The sequence below is a fragment of the Eleutherodactylus coqui genome, chromosome 5, assembly GCF_035609145.1.
Source record: "Eleutherodactylus coqui strain aEleCoq1 chromosome 5, aEleCoq1.hap1, whole genome shotgun sequence".
Taxonomy (NCBI): domain Eukaryota; kingdom Metazoa; phylum Chordata; class Amphibia; order Anura; family Eleutherodactylidae; genus Eleutherodactylus; species Eleutherodactylus coqui.
In genome coordinates, this window is record NC_089841.1 from 181143228 (window position 1) to 181165722 (window position 22495).

Below are 22495 nucleotides of genomic sequence, written 5' to 3' on the forward strand. Positions count from 1 at the left end.
TAAGTTATCCAATTTTCTAAAGGTTTGTGAGACCTGTAAATAGGACAGGACTGCACGTCTGACGTCTAAGCTTTGCAAGCGCCGTTCTTTGTGATTTTTAAAATCCTGACAGAAGCAAGGCAGAATTATTTCCTGTTCCAGGTGGAACGTCGACACCACTTTAGGAAAAAAAGAGTGATCTAGTTTCATTATTATCCTGTCGTCAAGCACCTTTAAGTAGTGTTCTCTACAGGATAATGCCCGTATCTCACCAATCCATCTGGCGGTTGTAATAGCTACCAAAAAGGCTACTTTGTTGGATAGGTTTTTAAGAGATACCAAATGTATGGGCTCAAAGGGAGGTTCGCAGAGGCTGTCTAACACCAAATTAAGATCCAAGGGGGGAATTGATTTTCTAACAATGGGTTTGAGCCTATCTGCTCCATGTACTCGTAAAAACCTGCATACCCATCTATATTCTATTAATTGGGTGTCAAAAAAGGAAGCAAGTTCCTTGTCTAGACCTTCTTGTAAGAAATCTAAGATTTTTGTAAGGTCTGGGCTGCTCAGATATGGACTATCTGATCTGCACCAGTTGCAGAATTTCCATCATACCCTAGAGTATATAACGGAGGTAGAGTTCTTTCAACTCTTTAAGAGAGTGTTTATTACCTTAGACTAGAGTGCCTGGTTTCTCAATCTTTGCCAATCAGTAGCCAAGCCATCAACTTCACCAGTGGATCTCCTGATAAAACACCAGGCCCTGGGGCAGAATGTCCTGCCTGAGGGGGAGCAGAATTGGAGTCTGTATCGCCAGACAGAACAATATCGGGAACTAGGGCCTTTTATGCCATGCCGGGACAATAAAAATAACCCTGGTCTGGCAGTTCTAGATTTTTTGCAGAGCCCAGGAAATTAAAGGGGTTGTCCCGCGCCGAAACGGGTTTTTTTTTTTTTCAACCCCCCCCCCCCGTTCGGCGCGAGACAACCCCGATGCAGGGAGGTAAAGAAAGCTCACCGGAGCGCTTACCTTAATCCCCGCGCTCCGGTGACTTCTCTACTCACCGCTGAAGATGGCCTCTTCCTCCGTGGACCGCAGCTCTTCTGTGCGGTCCACTGCCGATTCCAGCCTCCTGATTGGCTGGAATCGGCACGTGACGGGGCGGAGCTACACGGAGCTACACGGAGCCCCATAGAAGACTGCAGAAGACCCGGACTGCGCAAGCGCGGCTAATTTGGCCATCGGAGGCCAAAAATTAGTCGGCTCCATGGAGACGAGGACGCCAGCAACGGAGCAGGTAAGTATAAAACTTTTTATAACTTCTGTATGGCTCATAATTAATGCACAATGTACATTACAAAGTGCATTATTATGGCCATACAGAAGTGTATAGACCCACTTGCTGCCTCGGGACATCTCCTTTAAGGGAAGGGGGGAAAAGCATTTGTAGATTTTGCACAAAAAACCAGGCATTTGCAGCTAGAATAGTCATTTACCACATTAGCAATGTATACAGTGCATTTGTTTAAAGTTAGGACTAGTTTAAAGTTATCTTCATTGAAAAGTACAGTGCTTTTCCTTCAAAAATAAGGACATTTCAATGTGACCCCAAACTTTTGAACGGTAGTGTGTGTGTGTGTGTGTGTGTGTGTGTGTATATATATATATATATATATATATATATATATATATATATATATATATATATATATATATATATATATATAATAAACATTACAACATCATCTTGTCCAGTGACTCCTTGTCTAGCGAGTCTTCCTCAGTCTTCTGGCCCTATGGTTTCCCGGAAAGAGACCACTAAATGCCATCCCTTCCCTTGTCCCCTTTAGTCCAAAAATATATGAAAGCATATGTATAGTTTTAGAAAATAGAATCGGAGAGAGTGAGAAAAGGGGAAATGGAAAAGGGGGTGTTAGTAGAGGAATTTAGGTGAAGGGAGATACCATATCAGGAGCTTTCACCAAATTTCTTTACCCATTCACCTAGGATCTCTCACTATATCGAATCGGTACTCAAACAGGATGTAAACGAGGGGGAGGGGGGGGGGCGATTCACAGAACTCCACTCAAAAGGAGGGACGGAGGGGGGAGAGAGATATCCCCCCCCCCCCCGAATTTCTTGAGACGAGCGGGCAAGTACTCGCAAAAGGCAATATTCACTCGAGTATTTGCCCTTAGCGAGTACGCTCGCTCATCTCTAATAGGAAGCATTGCTCCCACTGATTTCAATGGGGGTGAAGTCCTCTATTACACTTCCAGCCTTGCAGCACTGACAATAGGCAGAAGGCTCAGCTGATCAGCAGGGATCATATGCAGCAGATCCCTGCCAATCAACTATTGATAACCTATCCTGAGGGTAGGTCATCAATATTTAAAGCTTGGAATACCCGCTTAGGATACATGCACACGGGCATTTTAAAAATTCTGAGATTCTCTGGCACAACTCGCATCAGACAGCACTCTGACATCATGTCTGTGTGCTATAGACTGCACATCTGACATGTGCTATTCTCATCCGAAAATTGGATGAGAATTTATCTTTTAATTAAATAACTATACAATCACATTATTTACGTAAATGTAATTAATGAAGCTAACATTAAATACTTGATACCTTCTCTAAAAAGGGGATTACCATTTGAGATTTCTAGGACAGCGCTTTCCAGAGCTGGTAGGTCTACAAGATGAGAAATGAGAGTTGATGTGTGCTTACATAACATGCTTGTTACTGGTTTGTTCCCTACCCAGATTTGTTTTATGAAGCCTGAGGAAACTGTCCGATTTTTAACTATTAAACTGCAGCTTGTATCCAGAGGATTACTGTGAGTTGCATGCCATTGAGTGCACTTCTGCGAACTGCAGCTGCTACGTAACAGTTAAAATTGGAAAGTCTTGCTACAGAGCATGCATTCAGGTGGGACAGTATAGTTGCGATAAAAATGCACGCTTTTGCCATGCTTCACATCCTATTTTATTTTTTATTTACCACAAATGCTGCAACATGGCGCACACATTTTTTCGGATGCAATTTTTACTAAATGCAAAAAGTTTCTCCGTTGCCCCAGTCGCAGGGTGCATTCACTCATAGAGGTGCTGTGGAAAATCCGGTTTAACTGTATCAGCAGTGTGATTGAAGTTTTAAAGTCTCATCCACACTCTGTGGAAAAATCCACAGCATAAATTGACCTGTGGTGTGGATCGTAAATCCCCCAGTGTGTCACTTTATGCTGCGGGTTTCACTTCTTCAAATGAATGGAGAGAAACCAACATCAAAATCCACAAATTTGCTAGGCTAAGGCTGGGTTCACACAGGGCATAATTCCTGTGGAAAGCTCACAGAATGACTGCAGCGGGACCACACAGAAATTTCGCAAGCTTTCTGCAGCGGAGAGGCCGCTTCAAAACCCGCGCCATTTGGCACTGGTTTGAAGCGGCTTCGCCACCTGTATTCTGCTACGGCCATCTCTTCCCCATAGAGAGGAGAGAGCTGGCAGCGGAAACGGTGATACAGTTGACATGCTGCTGCTTTGAATTCTGTGCCGCAAATCTCGTCCACTTTGCTGCTTAATCCCAGGTTAAAATTGCAGGTGGAATTTCCATGTAGAAAGTCCGCACAGAAGTTTCGCGGCAATTCCGCCCCCTGTGAACCAAGCCTTAGGCTGGTTTCACACGGGCTACAAGATCGCACGATTTTGTAGCAATGTGACATCACTACAAAACTCATGTATGTAAAGCCCATGATTTTCAATTAGTTCTTTCACACAAGCGATGTTTTGTAGTCTGCTACATTGCAAGACTACAAATTCGTGGCATGCGTTATACAGCCACAATTTGCTATGTTTTTGTAGCCCATGTTTCCCTATGAAGCCTCCTTGTTTATCACATCGTGTAGCACAAACTTGCGATTTTCGTGTAAGTCCTATTAATAGAGATGAGCGAACGTACTCGGTAAGGCTGATTTCGCAATCGAGCACCGCGATTTTCGAGTACTTCAGTACTCGGGTGAAAAGATTCGGGGAGCACCGTGGGTGAGCGGGGGGTTGCAGAGGGGAGTGGGGGGGAGAGAGAGAGTTCCCCCACTGTTCCGCGCTGCTACCCCCCCGCTCGACCACGCCACGCCCCGCCCCCCGAATCTTTTCACCCGAGTAGTGAAGTACTCGAAAATCGCGGTGCTCGATTGCGAAATGGGCCTTACCGAGTACGTTCGCTCATCTCTACCTATTAACTTTCTCGCTATAAAATCGCGCATAGCAGCGACACGATGCTATATTTTTCCCAAGAAAAAAGAATCCTGTGTACATGGCAGCAATATCGCAGCGATATCCCTGTCGCCTGTGTGAAAGAGGCCTAGAGGCTCTCTATTTATTAATGGCCCCATAATTTTGCAGATAAAACTCACAAAACCGCATGACCATTAGGCCTCCTTCACACAGGCGACATGGCATTGCGGTGAGAAAATTGCAGCTATATCACATCGCTGGTCCGTGCGATATTGCTGCGCCTTCTCGTAGTAATGCCGCATTTTTGTAGCGCTACAAAATCGCGCAACTTTGTAGCACCACATGCTGGCTGTGATTGGCTGACGCTTAGCCAATCACAGCCAGCGCTTGCAGGAGGCGGGGATTTTTTGAATCCCCAGCCAGAACAGAAGATCAGTGCAGGGACCCAGGGAGAAGATGCGGCCCGGCTCACAGCGCGTCTAAGGTGATGTATGTGTTTGTTTTGTTGTTTTTTTTGGTTTTTTGTCTGCAGCCAGGGTTAGATTATAGCTTTGACATTTGTTACTGTCAAATTTGCATTGAACTGCACGAAAACCGTGTTTTCATGCGATGCAACAGAGGAAGGCTCCATAGGGAAACATAGGCTACAAAACCTCGTGAGTCGCGGGCATATCGCCGGACCCACAAGGTTTTTGTGTCGTTTTTTTGCTTGCTACAAAATATCCCATGTGTGAAACAACCCATAGGAAAGCATAGGCTTCTCATACATGCGTTTTTAGCAACGCTACATAAACGCGCGACTTTGTTGCCTGTGTGAAGGAGGCCGTAGGCTGCATCCGCATGGGCGATTTTGAAGCACAATTTTGTAGCGATGTGACAGTGCTACAAATGGCATGTATGTAGAGCCCATACTTTCCTATGGCTTTATCCACAGAAGCGATGTTTTGTAGCCTGCTACATTGCGAGACTACAAAATCGCAGCATGCTCTAAACAGCTGCGATTTGCTATGTTTTGTAGTCCATGTTTCTCTATGGAGCCTCCTTGTCCATCGCATCACGCGAACTTGTGACTTTCATACTATGCAATGCGATTTTAACATTAGAAAGTCCTATTAACTTTCTTGCTACAAAAGCGTGATTTTTGTCGCGTGAGAAACTCGCATGTAGCAGCAATGCGATGCTACATTTTTAACAAGAAAAAAAGCATCACTGACGCTACAAAATTGCATGTACATAGCAGGGATATTTCTGCCGCTCGTGCGGATACAGTCTTATGAAGCGTACATTCATGGCTTTCTTTTTCCTGCAGGTCAATGTATGCTGCGTCACTAACGATGTAGCGTTCACTGCCCAGCAGGGAGTGCCAAATCCTATTGCTGGGACTACGCATGCGCACTGTCTTGCAGCAATAGTATATGCTTTTTTCTTCTCAATCTATTTGAGTTCAGCTATTTTTTTTTTTGTGCTGCCTGGTGGCCAGGGTTTTGTTTTAGGCCATTCATTCACTACCAATTTTGGAAAGATATGATGGAAAGGCACAAAACTATTGTAATTTCTGTCCATAAATATTTTCTGGTGAAAGAGCTTCATCTCAGATGGCTTAATGAACAGTCTCATGTGTACTTAAAAAATATATTCAAGTTTAGCTAATGTAACAGTACAGCATAACCAAAAATGCTCAAGTAGTCTTCATTGATCAATTCTTGGAATACCAGGTTTTAGGTTCTTTGTGGACTTAAAGGGGTATTCCAGCTCCAACAGGTTACCCCTTATCCACAGGATAACTAGCTGATCAGTGGGGATCTGACTAGGGGGATCCCCACTGATCACAAGAGTGTGGTCCCAAATCAAGGAAGCACAGATCAAGTAGGCGCATTGCGCTTCATTCATCTTCATGAGAGCATTGAAGATTCCTGAGTGTTTACAAGTCTGTGGGAGAACATGCATGGAACTCTGAAAAGAATCAGATTTTCGAATTCTGCATGATCTTCGGAGGGAGACGGCACTGGATCGCGGAAGTGGGTGAGTATAAAAAAAAATACATCACCAGGCTCCCTGTCACCATGCCTCTGTGAATGAGCCATCACAATTTTGTAGAATAATATTTTTAGCTGCCATCCTAAATTTTTATTAAACCGAGAACTTTAAATAACCTACTAAGATAAAACTTGCTCTTTATGCAGACAAGTTGAATACCTTGAGAGCCAGATGCTCCACACTACGTAGTATTTTGCAAGACTATTAGAACGAATTGCCATCAGCTTTTCCATATTGGCATGAGACAATAACAGATTGCGAAGCTCCAACACCTCAGGCGGTGATGTATTTCCCCATTTTTTTAGCAACTAGATAGGATGCAGCATGTGCACCTTTTTACTGATTATATATGTATGGCCTAACAATTTCTTTCGTGGTTTGGGGACATCTTGTAGGTCTAGGAGTAGAAGAGCGCTTTCTGGTTTGTTAATAACATTGGGGATTGAAATATCCTGAATCATGTCAAATATCTCTTTCCAGTAAGTGTACAGACATTCCCAAAATATATGGAAAAGCGAACCTCTCTGACCATAACCTCTCCAACAACAGTCATCTTTCCTTTAACCCCTTGAGTGGCACGCCCGGAAATTTTCCGGGACGAGCTCCACTGCTCATAGTGACATAGCCCGGAAGATTTCCGGGCTATGTATCACTATGGGAGCTGCAGAGCACAATGCCACAAGCTGTGACACTGTGCTCTGCCTGCACAGACCCACACAGAGCAGTGCAAGGACTTTGAAAAACCAGCAGAAGATATTGCCGATATGTCGGCAACCTCCTGCTTTGTTTACAGGTTGCCATAGAGACCATCGGCTTGTCACAAGCAAGCCCATGGTCTCTGTGGCAGGGAGAGCTGGTTGTTAGCTGTCAGAGGACAGCTAGGCACCAGCTCTTACAGCAGAGATCAGAGAAAACCTCCGATCTCTGCTGTGTTAACCCTTTACATGCTGCAGTCTATGTGACTGCAGCATGTAAAGGGCTGTCACTGCAGCATGTAAAGGGCTGTCACCATCGGACCCCTGGAATGTGATCAGGGGTCCTGATGAGTCCCTGTGGAAGTCCCCTAAAGGGACAAAAAAAAATTAAAAAAAAAAAAAAAAAAGGTAAAAAATTATTTAAAAAAATTATAAAAACACTTGTCTCCCTTTACTTTGTAAAAAATCAAAAATACAATCACACATGTGGTATCCATGCGACATAATGACCCAGTGAAGGAAGTTAATACATTATTTAACCCCTTAATGACATGGCCCCTTTTTTTCTTTTTTTCCTCCCCCTGTTTAAAAAAAATCACAACTTGTCCCGCAAAAAACAAGCCCTTATATGGCCATGTCAATGGAAAAATGAAAAAGTTATAGCTCTTGAGACGCAACTGCAAAATTAGTTGAAATTCAATGATTAGACCATTTTAAAAAACCTGCCCTGGTGGGCACGGCAGGGTGGTAGGAAACCCGCCACTCAAGGGGTTAAACCTCTGTTTTTAAGTACCACCGGGGTCAGGTACCAAGGTGTGATGAGTTTTATAAATCGAGAATCCCTGCTCCTCTTGTAGCTTGTGGTGCAAGTTTAAGTGCGGTTTCCCATGTTTCTATGGTGAATGATGTTTTTATATCTCTATCCCAATTCAGCATGTGTACCATTTTACTGATTATATAGTTATTACGGTAGTCAAGCAGTCATATATTTCTCCTAAATGGGATTTAGTAGATGGGGTATTTGAAATGTAAAGGCCAATTTGGGAATCCTAATTTTGTGTATCTGAAAATAACATAACCTCTCTACTTTCCGACCATTTGTAGTTCGGGAGAAATTGAGTGCATTTCTGTGGTTAAAATCCACAGAATTTAGGATCTGCCATGAGCTGCTCTGTCTGCATCTTCAAGGTCCTTTGACTCATAAGTGATTTCCCCTTGAGCCTTGATTTTTTTTTTTCCCTCGTTCAGCTGAACTTGCATTCAAAAGAACCTTCAAACTTTATGATTCACCATTTTTTTATGTTCTCTTTGAAACAAGAAAGAGTAATCAGTATGTCCTCTCTTCGGTTGAATGAATGTTTTGAACAGCAGCCAGCTTCTTATTGCCTCTTGCAGGACTAAAGACTTAGGAGTGCCATGAAAACTATACGGCGGCCTTCACACAGGCCGTAGTCGCAACGGGCAGAAAACCTGCAGCAGGTACACAGGAAAGCTGCAGTGAGCAAATCCACACTTAAGACTAATTTAACACAGGTAAGCGTGATGTTGGGCCATGAAACCCGGCCTGAAATTGCGCTTATTAACGTGCGAGGCGTTTTTCTGTGTCAAAAATGTCCTCCATCACTTCAGGGAAGTAGCGATCGGCAAGTGTTTCCCATTGCTTTTAATGTGAAACCTTGCATTGCACTCTCGCACACCTCTCACGCTGTGCAGTGTTTTTTTTCTGGCTCCATTGGAAACAATGGGAAGGCGTTCCGAGGGAACGGCCAAAGATAGGACTTGCCACATTTTTTTTTTCCCGCGATGCGATATGAGAAAAAAAATCCCTCATGTATAACCCTATTCAAAAGAATGGGGTTCATATTCGCACGTCTCGCATTGCACAAATCTCACACAATTTTTTTTGGCCCTGTGAAAGCGGCCTAATGGTGTGGAGTGTGCCCCTCTCCCCCTATTGCCTATCCTGACAGTTTTTGAATGTAGAGTAGTCTGTGCAGTATTCCTCAATATGGTGCATGCATGTTTAGAAGTCAATTTTAGGTCTCTCCTATTTTCAGTGAATTCCTGTTTTCCCTGAATATGGTTATGAAACCTTGCTGGCTCTTTTTAAGACTATTTAACCCGTTGACCTCCAAGACAGGTTTCTACGGTAGTCACTAAGGGTTATTCCACCTACTGTGCCTCATTACAGGGCCACTGCGCGGTTGTATTACAGTGCACTATGGAAGCGATCAGTTGCATGCATGGTGATGTCCCCTAGTAGGACTGACAAAATAGCAGTTTATAAGAAAATAAAATAACCCAAGTGGAAAAACCTTCTTTTTTCTCCTTTATAGAATGCTTTATTGTGGAGAAAATAAGGGGTGGGAAAACTGTGCAGAACCGAAATTATCGAATCTGTAACCATTCAAACTATAAAGTTATCACAAAAAATGTAAAGGTTTTTATGAGTATAAAGCGCAGACTGGCCCAATGGAAACTATATAGGCCTATGTTCAGCTAGGAAGCAGTGATGGTGCTCGGGTGAGTGCTTCGTGTGGTTTGTTCTAGCTGTGTGTGGTGGTCTCAGCAGCCGGAAAGTGTAGGTACACTTTAAGCCCTCATACAGTTTTAGGGCTTATTCACACGAGCGCATAAACGGCGCGTTACTACGCCCGACCATCTGAGGCATTGGTTTTAAATGTATTCGTTCACACGGGCGATTATACGGCGCGTAAAAACGGCGACCCACTGAAAATAGAATATACGCGACCGAAATACACGCTGACGCATACAATGACCAACAAGATAGTTCGGAAAGTATGAACAGGTGAGAATACCCTAACTAGCTCTAGCGCTGGCTGTGATCCCTGGAAAACGTCCTTTCTGGCAATTATACGCCACGGACGTGCAAACATAAATACGCCTACGCTCCTGTGAATAAGCCCTTAGAAACAGAATACTACATTTTTAGGGCTCATGGAGTGGTATGACACAAAAATAATTTTTGAAAGTTTATTGTGCAAAACTATTAAAGATGTATAAAAAATACATACATTTTGTATAGCCATAATTATTCTGATCCAGAAAAGATATGTTAGTTATACTTCTTCTTAAGTGACTTGAATTAGAAATGTTAAAAAGTGGCAGAATTGCTATTTTTAAATCCTTTCGCAAAACAAGTGAATAAATTATGCATGCCATAAAAAATACAACCCCCACCCTAAAGCCTTATTCTCACAAACTATAAAGGAAAGATATGGCTCTTCAAATGTAGCAATGAAAACCATAAATTGAATGGTCAGCAGGGCCCAAAATAGATCTGGTCTCTCACAGGGTAAGGTGAAGATCAGGCAAGAATATTTAGCTCAAAGCTCTCTTTCTGGTGAGAACTGTTGGATACAGTTTAAATGACAGTTTTGAGCGATCATCTTTGCATAACTCTTAAGTAGCTAATTAGCTACTTAAAGAGTTATACAGGTGGAGGGGGACACTGCTGTTAACTTTGCATTTACAAAACAGCTGCTTTGTTCTCAAACAGCTGCTTTGTTCTGACGAAGTCCCGCTGAGCTGCTAGCTCCAAGAAACAGCAGGAGCGCTGACAGCTCTTTTGTTCTCAGAGCTTTCAGCTGGTATCCTGCGATTTAATGAATGATGCACAAATAGTGCATGATGGTAGTGCATTGAGACAGAACAATTATCGCTAAAAAGATGGCTTTTGAACAAATTTTGAGCGATAATCGTGTCTAAATGTGCCTTTATGCTGCAATGTGCATAACTGCATAAAAGCACTTCGAGATAAAAATTGGCAGACCTACTAAAAGGGAGAGTTTCAAGCCTTTGAGTCACCGGAATGGTCTTTTCCTGTACTTAAAACGGATACTCAAGAAGACAAAAACAGTTGTTTGAATGCAGTCTCAGATTGCCTTCAGTAGAAACCAAAAAATAGAACAAAGCTGTTTTTCTACCCCAGGTATGCCCGGGAAAGACCACACTCTAGCATTGAAATTTATAACTTTGTTCCATTTTTTAACTTTGTAAAGACAAAATATGTTTCAACTGAAGCAAATCTAACACTACATTCTTAAAGATTGGGGAACAGCACTTACAGTCGCTGGTGTTTTCCTCTTGAGAAACCGAGGCAATATCGGCTGTGTATCTGCTGATCTTGTACCAAGATTGCAAGTTATCCTCTATCATAACTTGCTGATTGGTGGAGAGTCTCACTGCTGAGGCTTTCATGGAACTCATGCAACCCCTGCCGCAGTGAGAAGAAGACTGAATGGAGCGCTGGTGTTGTAAGCACAGCAGCACTCCATTAACTTTCAATGGGGCTCTGGAGATAACCGAGCGGCACCCACTCAGGTATTTCTGTCAGCCCCATGACAATGGATGGAGCACTGACCAAGCATACTCAACCAGTGCTACCCTCATGCTGAGGTCAATGTAATCAGCAATTGGGATAGCGAAAAATTTGCAATCTTAGAACAAATCTCCTGCTGTTCCCCGTTGGTTTTTACATCACTGCATCACTTCTCACATCTACTAGAATAACCACAAGTCTTAGCACTGGCTTCAGTGCTGGCACCTATTCTGGCCCTGTTCATTGATCTGATCAATACTCCAGCTGCACATTACAAGCCATAAACAGGACTGGAACACGGCTGATAGACATGACGTTGGCGGAAGAGGCAATGTGCCTGGAGAGCCAGGTCATGTGATGGACCTTGGGGAAAACCGGTTGACTCTGAAAAGGTGCAAAAAGCCTATTGATAGGTTTTATTGTTCTTGGTTATGTTGAAACAGACATTAGTTTAAAAAAAAGTCCCAGAATTAGTGATGAGCGAACGTACTTGTTTAGGGCTATTTCGCAATCAAGCATCACTTTTTTCAAGCAACTGCCACTCGGACGAAAAGATTCGGGGGGCGCCGGGGGTGAGCGGGGGGTTGTTTCCCACTGCTACCCCCTGCTCCACCACGCCGCCCCCTGAATCTTTTCACCCGAGTAGGCAGTGCAGTTCCTCGAAAAAGTGATGCTCGATTGCGAAATAGCCCTAAACGAGTACGTTCGCTCATCACTACCCAGAATGCCTCTTTTAAAAGCTTAGCAGTGTTCTTTGTTGTATTGAGAATGCACACTTTTGGGTAGCATGTTGTATGATCAAATGCTAATGATTTTAAGCTGAAAGTTAGATATCTGAGGATTTGTAACGTATCCTAGTATGTTTCATAGAAAAAATAAAACCCGCATTTCTATTAATATATCAATTTTTCCTAATGTTCTTTTTACACTTCCGTTATTTAACTACTTCAGGATTGCCCATAGATAACTTCCGAGCAGTCCTTATATCTCTTCAAGGATGTTTTAAAAGGTCCTTGCAGAGAATCCCCATAGAGTCCTCCCACTGTGCAGGAACTCTGTTATCTTAGTGTCTGATGATTAGCCTGGAGAACAATCAGCATGGTCTCCAGGCATGTGATTAAGTTTGGGAATGTTCTTCCAAATTTTGAAAAGATTGTTGCTATATTTATAAGCCTTGTAATGTGGACATATGGTAAATGTTGGTTGTTTCTGTGTGTTACGTCTATCTGTATTACAAGCAGATATTGGTACATTATGAAAAATTTTAATGTTTCCAGATTTTCACAAAACATTAGATTTCTCTCTAATTAAAGACATAGCAACCAAAATGATTTTAAAATAAAATGTCACCAAAAATCATCGTAGAAGCATTTGAATACATAGCATTTCAAAGTTATTAGCACATTAATTGAAACATGTCAGGTCTGGAAAATTGGGCTGGGTCACATAGGCCAAAATTGGCTTAGTTGACAAGTGCTTAAAGAGACTATCACCAGAAAAAAAATGTATTCATTGAAACCAAATAGAAGCGTTTTTCCATTTTTCAAATGTGTTTTTTTTAATCTTCTGAGTTATAGAAATCTTAATTCCGTTTTCTGTACTAATTAAATTGTAATAACATTTAATAACTGTAATAATGTCTAATAACTATGGGGGCGGCCATCTTGCCTGAGTTGCATTTAACAGCATTTAGAGAGATGCCTTACAGCAGCCGCATGGGCCATTCACAGAATGGACAGAAACTGACCCGTTGACTTGTATGGGAGACTCTTCTAGACATTCTCTGTAACATGTGCACAGGTTATTTTGCAGGGAGGGGGAGTAGATGGTCACAGGTTACCACCCATTGGGAATGGGGTATCTTGAGTGGATTTGAATTGCTGAAACCGGAGCAGGCCTACGGATTCCGCAGCAAATACTCCCCATAGCATGCAATGCAAAAGTGATTCTTCATCCACACGAGCAGAAACCAATTGCAGTTTCCGCTTGCGGTTGAAAGTTCGCAGCATGCTCCATTTTTGCTGCGGACTTCGCATGGACAGCTTCCATTAAAGTCAATGGAAGCTGTCTGACCCACGGCCCGTCCGCAATGAACATTGCGGACAGGCCGCAGATTCTGCGGGAAAAGCAGGAGTTTAAAAAAAAAATCTGTACTTTGTATATCTGACGGCAAGCCGTGCAGACCCTCTGCAGTACAGAAAAGAAGAAAATACAAATACGGGCAGATGCTGGATGGGCACAGGGTCGGATTCCGCTGCAGGCTCCCGTACAGGTAGGATTACACTGAAAAGTATGTCTCATTCAGACGGGACAAAAGTGGTCTAAACGACTCCATGAGTGTTGAAGTCACCACTAAGGTCATTAGCGCTCATGCAGAGCATCCAGACAGGAAGTAAACACTGCTGTGAAGCGCAGAGCGGGGACCGTTTACACGCCGCAATAAGCCCATGATCCTTGGATGATTTTTATGCTGACAGAAAGTCAGCAATAATGATAAGTGAACAAATAGTAAATGATTTATTTGCATTTAGACGGGATGATTATCGCTTATTTTCCTTCACTTGAACAAATTTTGAGTGATCGGCCCGTGTAAATTAGTGAGATAACTGCTACAAAGTTTTCTCTAGAGATCAGAAAGTAACTAATTTTCAGCTCAGTGCGAAAAATGCAGTAACTTTAAGATTTCTTTCCTTTTTGTATATATCGATAGATTGTGGCAAAAAATTCTAAATAAAAATCACCAAAAATTCTTAAAATATATGTTTAACACAATAATGTGATTTATATAATAGGCCATTTTCTGATGACGCATCTCCTTTAAATGGGAAGAATGTAGATTGTCTGGGTTTGTGTGCTGCCTCACAGCATGCACACAGTTCATCCGTGTAATCACATGAGTGACTCATGCCTCGGGAGTCTTTTGCCTTTGTTTCTCTGAAAGACAGGCCTTCCTATAGGCAGGGTTTGAGATCACACCTCATTTGTGACGCCTGTGTGTTTATTACTGAGCTCTGCTGGGGCAGCAGTGACTGATTAATTTTCTGCGGGTGAAATCCATGATTCATTTTATTTTGATTTTACATCAGAGGATGGTTTGATGTTGGATATTTACCATACACTTGCTGAACGTTTTGTATCAAGCACAATCTGAACCTCTATATTGTGCACTCTAAAGAATGCTTCACCATTTAGTTTTTGACATCTGAAGAAATGATGGATGCAGAAATCACAGATGGGCAATCCCTAATTCAGGATGGATTTCTGTATGACCAAAAAATGATGCAGAATTGATGCTTCTATTACCAAAATATAGAACTCAGCATGTGAGAGTGGATACTATTCTCTAACCCCCTTTCTCTGCTTCCTAATTTGCATTTACGGTGGCAGTGTGTCCTGCATTACTGTATATGAGATTAGTCCTCTTTTTCTCAATCTCCTGTAACTATGAAATTGGAAAGTGCAAATTAAGTGAACACCTTCTTCTCTCAAAATCCTCTTAGATACTAGTATGACATATGTCAGTGAGCAAAGCCTAAAATTGTGGTGTTCTAGTTTTATCCTTTAATGTGTATTGATTCTTTAAAGCATAACACAACTACAGTAGAAAAAAAAATGTGCATAAGGCCGGCTTCCCGCAACCGGATTTCAACTGCGGAATCCTCGATCGTCACCCACACAGACAATACGCTGTATTCCGTGCCTATTGAAAAAATAGAACATTTGCATGTCCTCTCAGAAGAGCGGATAGCAATTCTGATTTCCGCGAGTGGATTTAAAATCGCAGCATGTTCTATTTTTGTGCAGAATCTGCACGGACGGCTTCCATTGAAGTCAATGGAAGCCGCCCAACCTGCAGTCCATCCGCAATTGACATTGCGGATAGGCTGTGGGTAACCGCATCATCGCCTAGCGACGGCGCGGGAAAAACAATTGTTTAATAAAAAAAAAATCTGTACTGCACATGATCGGCAGCACACGCCTACAGTCATCCGCAATACAGGAAGAGAAGGTACGCAGGGTCGCCGGCCAGGGTCAGAGACTGATTCTGCTGCAGGCTCTCGCATGCAGAATCAGACTTGTTTGTGTGCAGCTGGCCTAATTAATTTAGTATTACCTGGCTAAGGCCTCATGTCCACTTGCATGCACGGATTCTACTTTTGAACAATCAGCTGCTGAATGCTCGTTCATTGATTGACTATTGACTTTCAATGAGTATAAAAAATGCTCACTGATCGGCGGCTATACATCTCCCTGTTTGCACAGAGAGTATTATGGCCGGCCTATGGGGGCGAATGATTCTATTATTCTTCATAACTGCAATTCTCAGGCCCATGTAAATTAAAGCAAATGAGTGCCAATTGACATGGTTGTCAATCAGTGTACAAGGCCCTTCACACTGTACAAAAAAAAACATGTACAAATTGTCTACACAAAGAGGGTGGTTTTATTTAATGCCTCTGTAAGGTAAACGTGTAGCAGGTGCTAAACCAAGCATTTAACATAAGACAGAAAGTCCTATCTTGAGTGGAAGCTGGGGGGAAATAAGACGACCATATATCGGCCGGGTATTCATGCTCTGAGCTCCCGCCCCCTCTCCGCCCCTCTGCACTATTTGCAATGAGAGGGGGCGGGACGGGGCCGGATAGTGCAATGAGAGGAGGCGGGACGGGGATGGGCTAAGTTCCGAGAATTAGCTCCGCCCCCGTCCCGACTCTCCTCATTGAAAATGGTGCAGGGGTGTGGAGAGGAGGCAGAGGGGGGGCTCTTCCAGCCTCCTCCCCCTGCAGAGAGAGATGCCGTCTATCGACTGGACGTGAAAATCCAGCCGATATACGGTCGTCTGAATGCGCCCTTAAACTGTGTTGGTTCTTGGCAGTTGTCACAGATTTACACTCCTTGTCAAAAAAAAAAATCTAGCACCTAGGAGTTGTCAGAATGTAAAGAAACTTTCTGTGTGTGATTGCAGCTTTGATCTAAGTAAGTGATTACAATATCGGCACAAAAGGCTAATTTATTGTGAAAAACCGAACACTTGAATGGATGCTCTAGCACCCTGTTGTACCGCCTATAGCTTGATGTGAAAAAGGCAAGCGGGCATAGAGGTATACAGGTTCTGTATAGTATCCTGCAGTCCACATTTGCTGAACCTCTAGATCAGTGGTGGCAAACATACGGCACACGTGCCAGAAGCGGCACGCAGAGCCCTCCTTGCTGGCATGCGTCACTGTCGGCCACTCACGATGATAGTGAATACCGGCAGGGGCCACGGCTTCCCTCCCGGCATTTACTCAACAGCACTGCTAGCAGTGCTGATCCCGGCGCACGCTGTGACGCCAGTGTGCAGCTGGGATCCTCCTCCCCCGACGTCGCCTACTTGGTTCTGCAAGAGCAGGGGAAGGAGGCGTCTGGCAGCACCCTGACGCCAGTGTGGACCTCCGATCAGCTCTGCTGGAGGGCACACCGGGCAGAGGAGGAGCAACACAAGGAGGAGGGGGTAAGTATGGGGTAAATGGGGAGGCCGCTGTGGGATGTCACTATTACACTGGGGGCCACAGTGGGGTGTCACTATTCCTACTGGGTAGACCCTATTATCGCTGGGGGGGTCACTATTATCTCTGGGGCCGCTGGGGAGGGGGTCACTATTCTCTCTGGGACCACTGGGGGGTTCACTATTATCGCCGGGGGGGGTCACTAATATCGCTGGGGTGCAGATTTTGACTTCTTTTTGGATGCGGAAATGCTGCAGAATTTTCCTAAGAAATTTCTGCTGAGAACATTCTGCAGTATTTCCGCGTCCAAAAAGCAGTCAAAATCTGCACGGTGTCTATTTTGAAGCAGCCCTGTCCTTTTTTAGAATGACGGGGGCTGACTGACTGCTCACCGCCGCAACTCACCTGTCACCCGCGCCGGCAGCCAAATCTTTAGAGACGAGCGGGAGGATACTCCGCTAAGGCACTACTCGCTCGAGTAATTAGCCTTAGCGAGTATACTCGCTCATCTCTAGTCAGGATCTATGGCTCTCTGAATATAGTGTTGCAGAAAGTTTAATTGCTATAGAAAATACTTTATTTGCACGTAGTAATGTAGTAAAATCTAAAAAAAATATCTAAATTTGATATATCTGTAATTGTACTGACTTTCAGAATAAAGAACTACTCACACAGGCGTTTGCAAGTTGCTCCTATGTCCATGTGCTGTTCGCTCTCTGTGGACAGTGAATGTTGCATGTCTGATTCTGGTCCATGATATGGACCAGATTAGGACATGCTGTGACTTTGGGTCCGTATTGAGGGGGGGGGGGGGGGGGGGAAGCCTATGTGAAAAGCCTAATTGGCTATCATGTGCCATCCGGGAAATGCACCCATGTGAATAGGCCCTCTAAAATGGTTCCTATGAAAATGTCATCTCATCCCTCAATAAACCAACTTTCTCTGAACATGGCAATGCACAATTCTCTTCTTGTGCAGAAGTAATAAAATATGAAAACTATATACATTTGGTACCGCAATAATCATTCTGACCTTCAGAATAAAGTTACTATGTAATTTATGCTGCACAGTGAATGCCATAAAAATGATGTCACGTCCATGCGGCACACAAGCACCACGCTCAGCACGGACGCAGGGTGACCTTCACACTTACTGTAGTTGTTAACACTACGCACTGTAGAACAGTGTGCTCCACACCAGGGATATGGAGGCCAGAATGTAAACCCTGTGCGGCACAAGAGTGCCACACTCAGCGCGGTGTAGGATAATCTACATACTGCTGGATCTAGTAGAACACCATGCTATGCTGATCAGTAGCACCACTCCAGGGAGAAGGAAACCTGGCCCTAACCTACCGTAGCAGGGAGTTGAAGGGTCCCTGCATAGAAGCGTAGTCATCGCCTCAATAAAGGCGGCCCCACTGTCCTCTTCCTGGGCCCTGATTGTCCCTATAGAAGCCCCTGGAGAGATGAACCGACACAGCAAGGCAATACAAAAATGAAAACAGAAATACAACTAAATAGGAAACCGCAGCACTTATCTGGATAAGTAGCAATACACCCAGCACAGAGGAACACCACTCTCCAACTACTCCTCTATGGAACTGAATAACCAGCAGTGAGCAAAGGAAGGGGTAAGAATATAAACCCTTTGTGACGGTCCTTTAGTGTTTTTACGTCCAAGCTAAGTGGACTTTAATCCTCAGGGACATAAAAAATGCATCCCTTGAGGATTAAAGCTACGTGGGCTACGGACATGACAGTTCCATGCTTTCGGCACCTGGAGGTAGTCGACAACTTGGAGCTGTCATAGGGGGCCGTGGGAAGCCCCCCCTAGTCACACGAATAGAGCTATCCGATGGATAACGCTGATCTCCTCAAAGTAAATAAAAAGTTTGCAGACCGCATGCATTAGGGGTGCTGAAACTACTCACCCTCATCCTCTGCGATGTCCCGCGATGATCTGTTCCAAAAAGGACCTTTTGGCCGTCTTCTACACATGCTCGCCGAAGGAAAAATGGCGACGCATGTGTAGAAGACCGGATTGTCGCAGGACATTTGAAATCTCCTGCTTCCACTGAAGGTAGCCAGGAAGCAAGAGATGTCACTGGGAACCGCGGTGACTGGTCCCTGGGCCCGTGATCACCGCTATTCAATGAATAACGGCAATCACAGAAAAGTAAAAAAAAAAAGGAATATAAAGTTAAAGTTTCACCTCCCCTCTTGGATCTGATCCATGAGGGGAGGTGAAAATACTCACCTCCCATCCTCCGCGATGTCCCGGGGAGATAAGGTTCTTCCAGGACCTCTCGTCGCCTCCTGTGCATGCGCACCCGATGTTTCCATGCACAGAAGGGCTCGTACCCCGGGAGATTTAAATTCCCTCAGCTTCAGGCTGTACATGCTGGCAGAGAGCAGAGAGATGTTACCGGGGACCACTGTATGCGGTTCCTGGTGACATGATCACTGTTATCCAATTAATAACAGTAATCAAGTAAAGTATGAAAAAAAAAATAGTTTAAAAAGCTTCAAATCCATGAGGGCCATTTCCAAAATGGCAAACGCTTGCTCAAAAGCCGCAGATTGCCTGGGTGATTTAAAATCTCCCTGACTACCAAACATAGCCGAGAGCCTGGAGATTTCACGGGGGGGCTGCAGTATGCGGTCCCTGGTCACATGATTGCTGCTATTTAAAGGATAACCGCAATCACATAAAATTAAAAAAAAAAAAATTTGCACCTCCCGTCACGGATCCGATGTCCGATGGGATCTTGATCTGTGGACCTTTCACCAACTTCGGCACATGCACCCATCTCCGGTCACGTGATCGCCAGCTTTATTTTTTTCTCCTCTAGATTGCATTAATTCTTAGGAGTATTTTGTCCCCACAATTGTTTTCCCGACACCCCTCAGTGAATATATTAAGGGGTGTAGTTTTTAAAATGGGGTCATTTGTAGGGGTATCTATCATCCTGACACCTATGAGCCTTTGCAATCTTGGCTTGGTGTAGGAAAACAGAGTGTTCCTAAAAAAGGTTAAAAAGTAATGTTAAATTTGTACGTCTCCTAAACGGTTAAAAAAAAGTTTTTCAAATGTGTGCACAGAATAAAGTAAACAGATGGAAATGTATATCTTATCAAAATCTGTACAGCATGTTTGCACATATTTGAGATATTACAGTTGAAAATGGGGGAAAAAACATTTTTTCTCAAATTTTCCCAATTTTGGCACTTTTTAATAAATATACACAAATTCTATTGGTCTATTTTTACCACCTAAATGAATTACTGTATGTAGCAAAAAAAAAACAATGTCAGAAACACTTGGATATCCAAAACCTTTACAGGGTTATTCTATGTTAAAGGGGTTGTCCCGCGCCGAAACGGGTTTTGTTTTTTTTCAACCCCCCCCCCCCCCCGTTCGGCACGAGACAACCCCGATGCAGGGACTTTAAAAAAGAACAGCACAGCGCTTACCTGAATCCCCGCGCTCCGGTGACTTCTATACTTACCGGTTGAAGATGGCCGCCGGGGTCTTCTCCCTCCGTGGACCGCAGCTCTTCTGTGCGGTCCATTGCCGATTCCAGCCTCCTGATTGGCTGGAATCGGCACGTGACGGGGCGGAGCTACACGGAGCTACACGGAGCCCCATAGAGAACAGCAGAAGACCCGGACTGCGCAAGCGCGTCTAATTTGGCCATTAGACGGCGAAAATTAGACGGCAACCATGGAGACGGGGACGCCAGCAACGGAACAGGTAAGTGAAAAACTTTTTATAACTTCTGTATGGCTCATAATTAATGCACAATGTACATTACAAAGTGCATTATTATGGCCATACAGAAGTGTATAGACCCACTTGCTGCCGCGGGACAACCCCTTTAAAGTAACACGTCAGATTTTTAAAATTAGGTGTTGTCACTAAGGGGTTGAAGCTCCTGCAATGTAGCAGGAGCAGGTTGAGTTCTCAGCTGTTTGCCACAGCTGAGGACCCGGAGGAGAAGGCAGAGGTGTTTTTTTTAACCTCTTCTGTCTTCTCGTCTTCTCTCTTGCAGGCTACATAGTTCTCAATAAGCACTATGTAGTGAATAAAGGAAGCGGAAGTGATTGTCGGGTGCCCACTGGCACAGCAGAGCTGCCGGGTCTTAGCAGATCTAGATCAGCTATTGTCACCACAGGGGAATGGTTTCCCCTGTAAACTGGGGATCTGCAGCATTTCTGTTACAAGTAAACATGCCCTAGATGTTCTATCATGCTGTTCCATATAAATATTCTGTTAGACCCCTTTAAATGAGAATTATTGTAGTTTTAGATTGGTGTCACCTAGCAACACTCATCAACGCTATTAAATGAAACTCGCATCGATCAAGTGCTTGAGGACATGGGCTTTTTTGTTTCTTTTATTTTTGAGGATAGGTCATCATCAGTTTAAAGCTGGAATACTCCGTTTAATTAAATTAATTTGTGTCATTCTATTACAGCTTTTGTTTTCACAGCTAAAGGCTAAAAAATGTGTTGAAATATTTTTTTATTTTAAAGCACTGCAGCAACTCAACTGCATTTTGTCTAATCTTTGTGAAGAGCTGGATAAATAATACTGCTACCTCTTATACTCAGAAGCCAGTTCATGCTGAGGTCAGAAGAATTTGCCTCTAAGATTCAATGCATTACATAAATGGATTATTTTTATTACTACCGTATTACTCTAAATCCAGATATATTATTTTGTGCTCTGCTTGGCACTAATAGTTTGGGCTACTTGTTTCATATGTTTTTTTTTCTTCACTGTAGTGCAAGCATATATCAGAAATACTTCATCTTCACAATTCTGCTCAACCTTCCATAAATTGCACTTCAATTCAGCTTGATGTATGAAAGCTGTATAGTATTAGGCTTCCCAACAAGCATAAAGTGGGACATTTGCATAATAGCATATTGTGGAATAGCCCACTGTACGTTTACTACAGCTTTTCTTTACACTTAATTCTTCATGAAAAGAATGCTGAATAGTCTGAACTCCATATATATATATATATATTGGCCATTAGCAGACATAGGTTTATAGTATAATTTATGATACCCTCTAAGTTATGTGATAAGAGATAGTAAATTTTTCAGTCCATTGGAGGGCCCTCTTCTCTAACTAACCCCCCCCCCTCCCCAACCCACACTTCACTTTTCCCATCTCTCAACGCTTTTCCAAAAAAGTGATAAATTCTATTTTAAAAAATGATGTGCCATAATTAGCAAATTTTTGACACCTTTTTTTTTTTCAAAGCCAAAATGCTTTTTCAAATAGTCAGCAGCTTGTATAAGAAAATGTTGCAGAGTTTCTGTTGGTGGACATTTACGGGCTTATTTAGACAGGTGTATATCGGCCGGGTTTTCACGCCCGGCTGATATACGCTGTCCCTCTCTGCAAGGAGAGGAGGTGGGCCGGGCCGGGAGCAGTGCACTGAGCTCCCGCTTCCTCTATGCCCTCTCTCTGCCACCCTTGCCACTGCTTGCAATGGGAGGGCGGGACGGGGGCAGAGCCAAGTTCCTCCTGTCCCGCCCCCTACCATTGCAAACAGTGGCGTGGGGAGGGGGTGGGAGCTCAGTGCACTGCTCTCGTCCCATCCTGCCTTCTTCCCTTGCAGAGAGGGACAGCGTATATCGGCTGGGCGTGAAAACCCGACCGATATACGCCTGTCTGAATAAGCCCTAAACCTTG

At 43.6% G+C, this 22495-nt stretch overlaps 1 protein-coding gene across 1 annotated transcript in view; it reads left to right on the forward strand.

Moving 5' to 3' along the window:
• SGSM1 (small G protein signaling modulator 1) overlaps window positions 1-22495 on the forward strand; it is a 143980-nt gene that overhangs the window by 31542 nt on the left and 89943 nt on the right. The gene's annotated exons all lie outside the window — the stretch shown is intronic.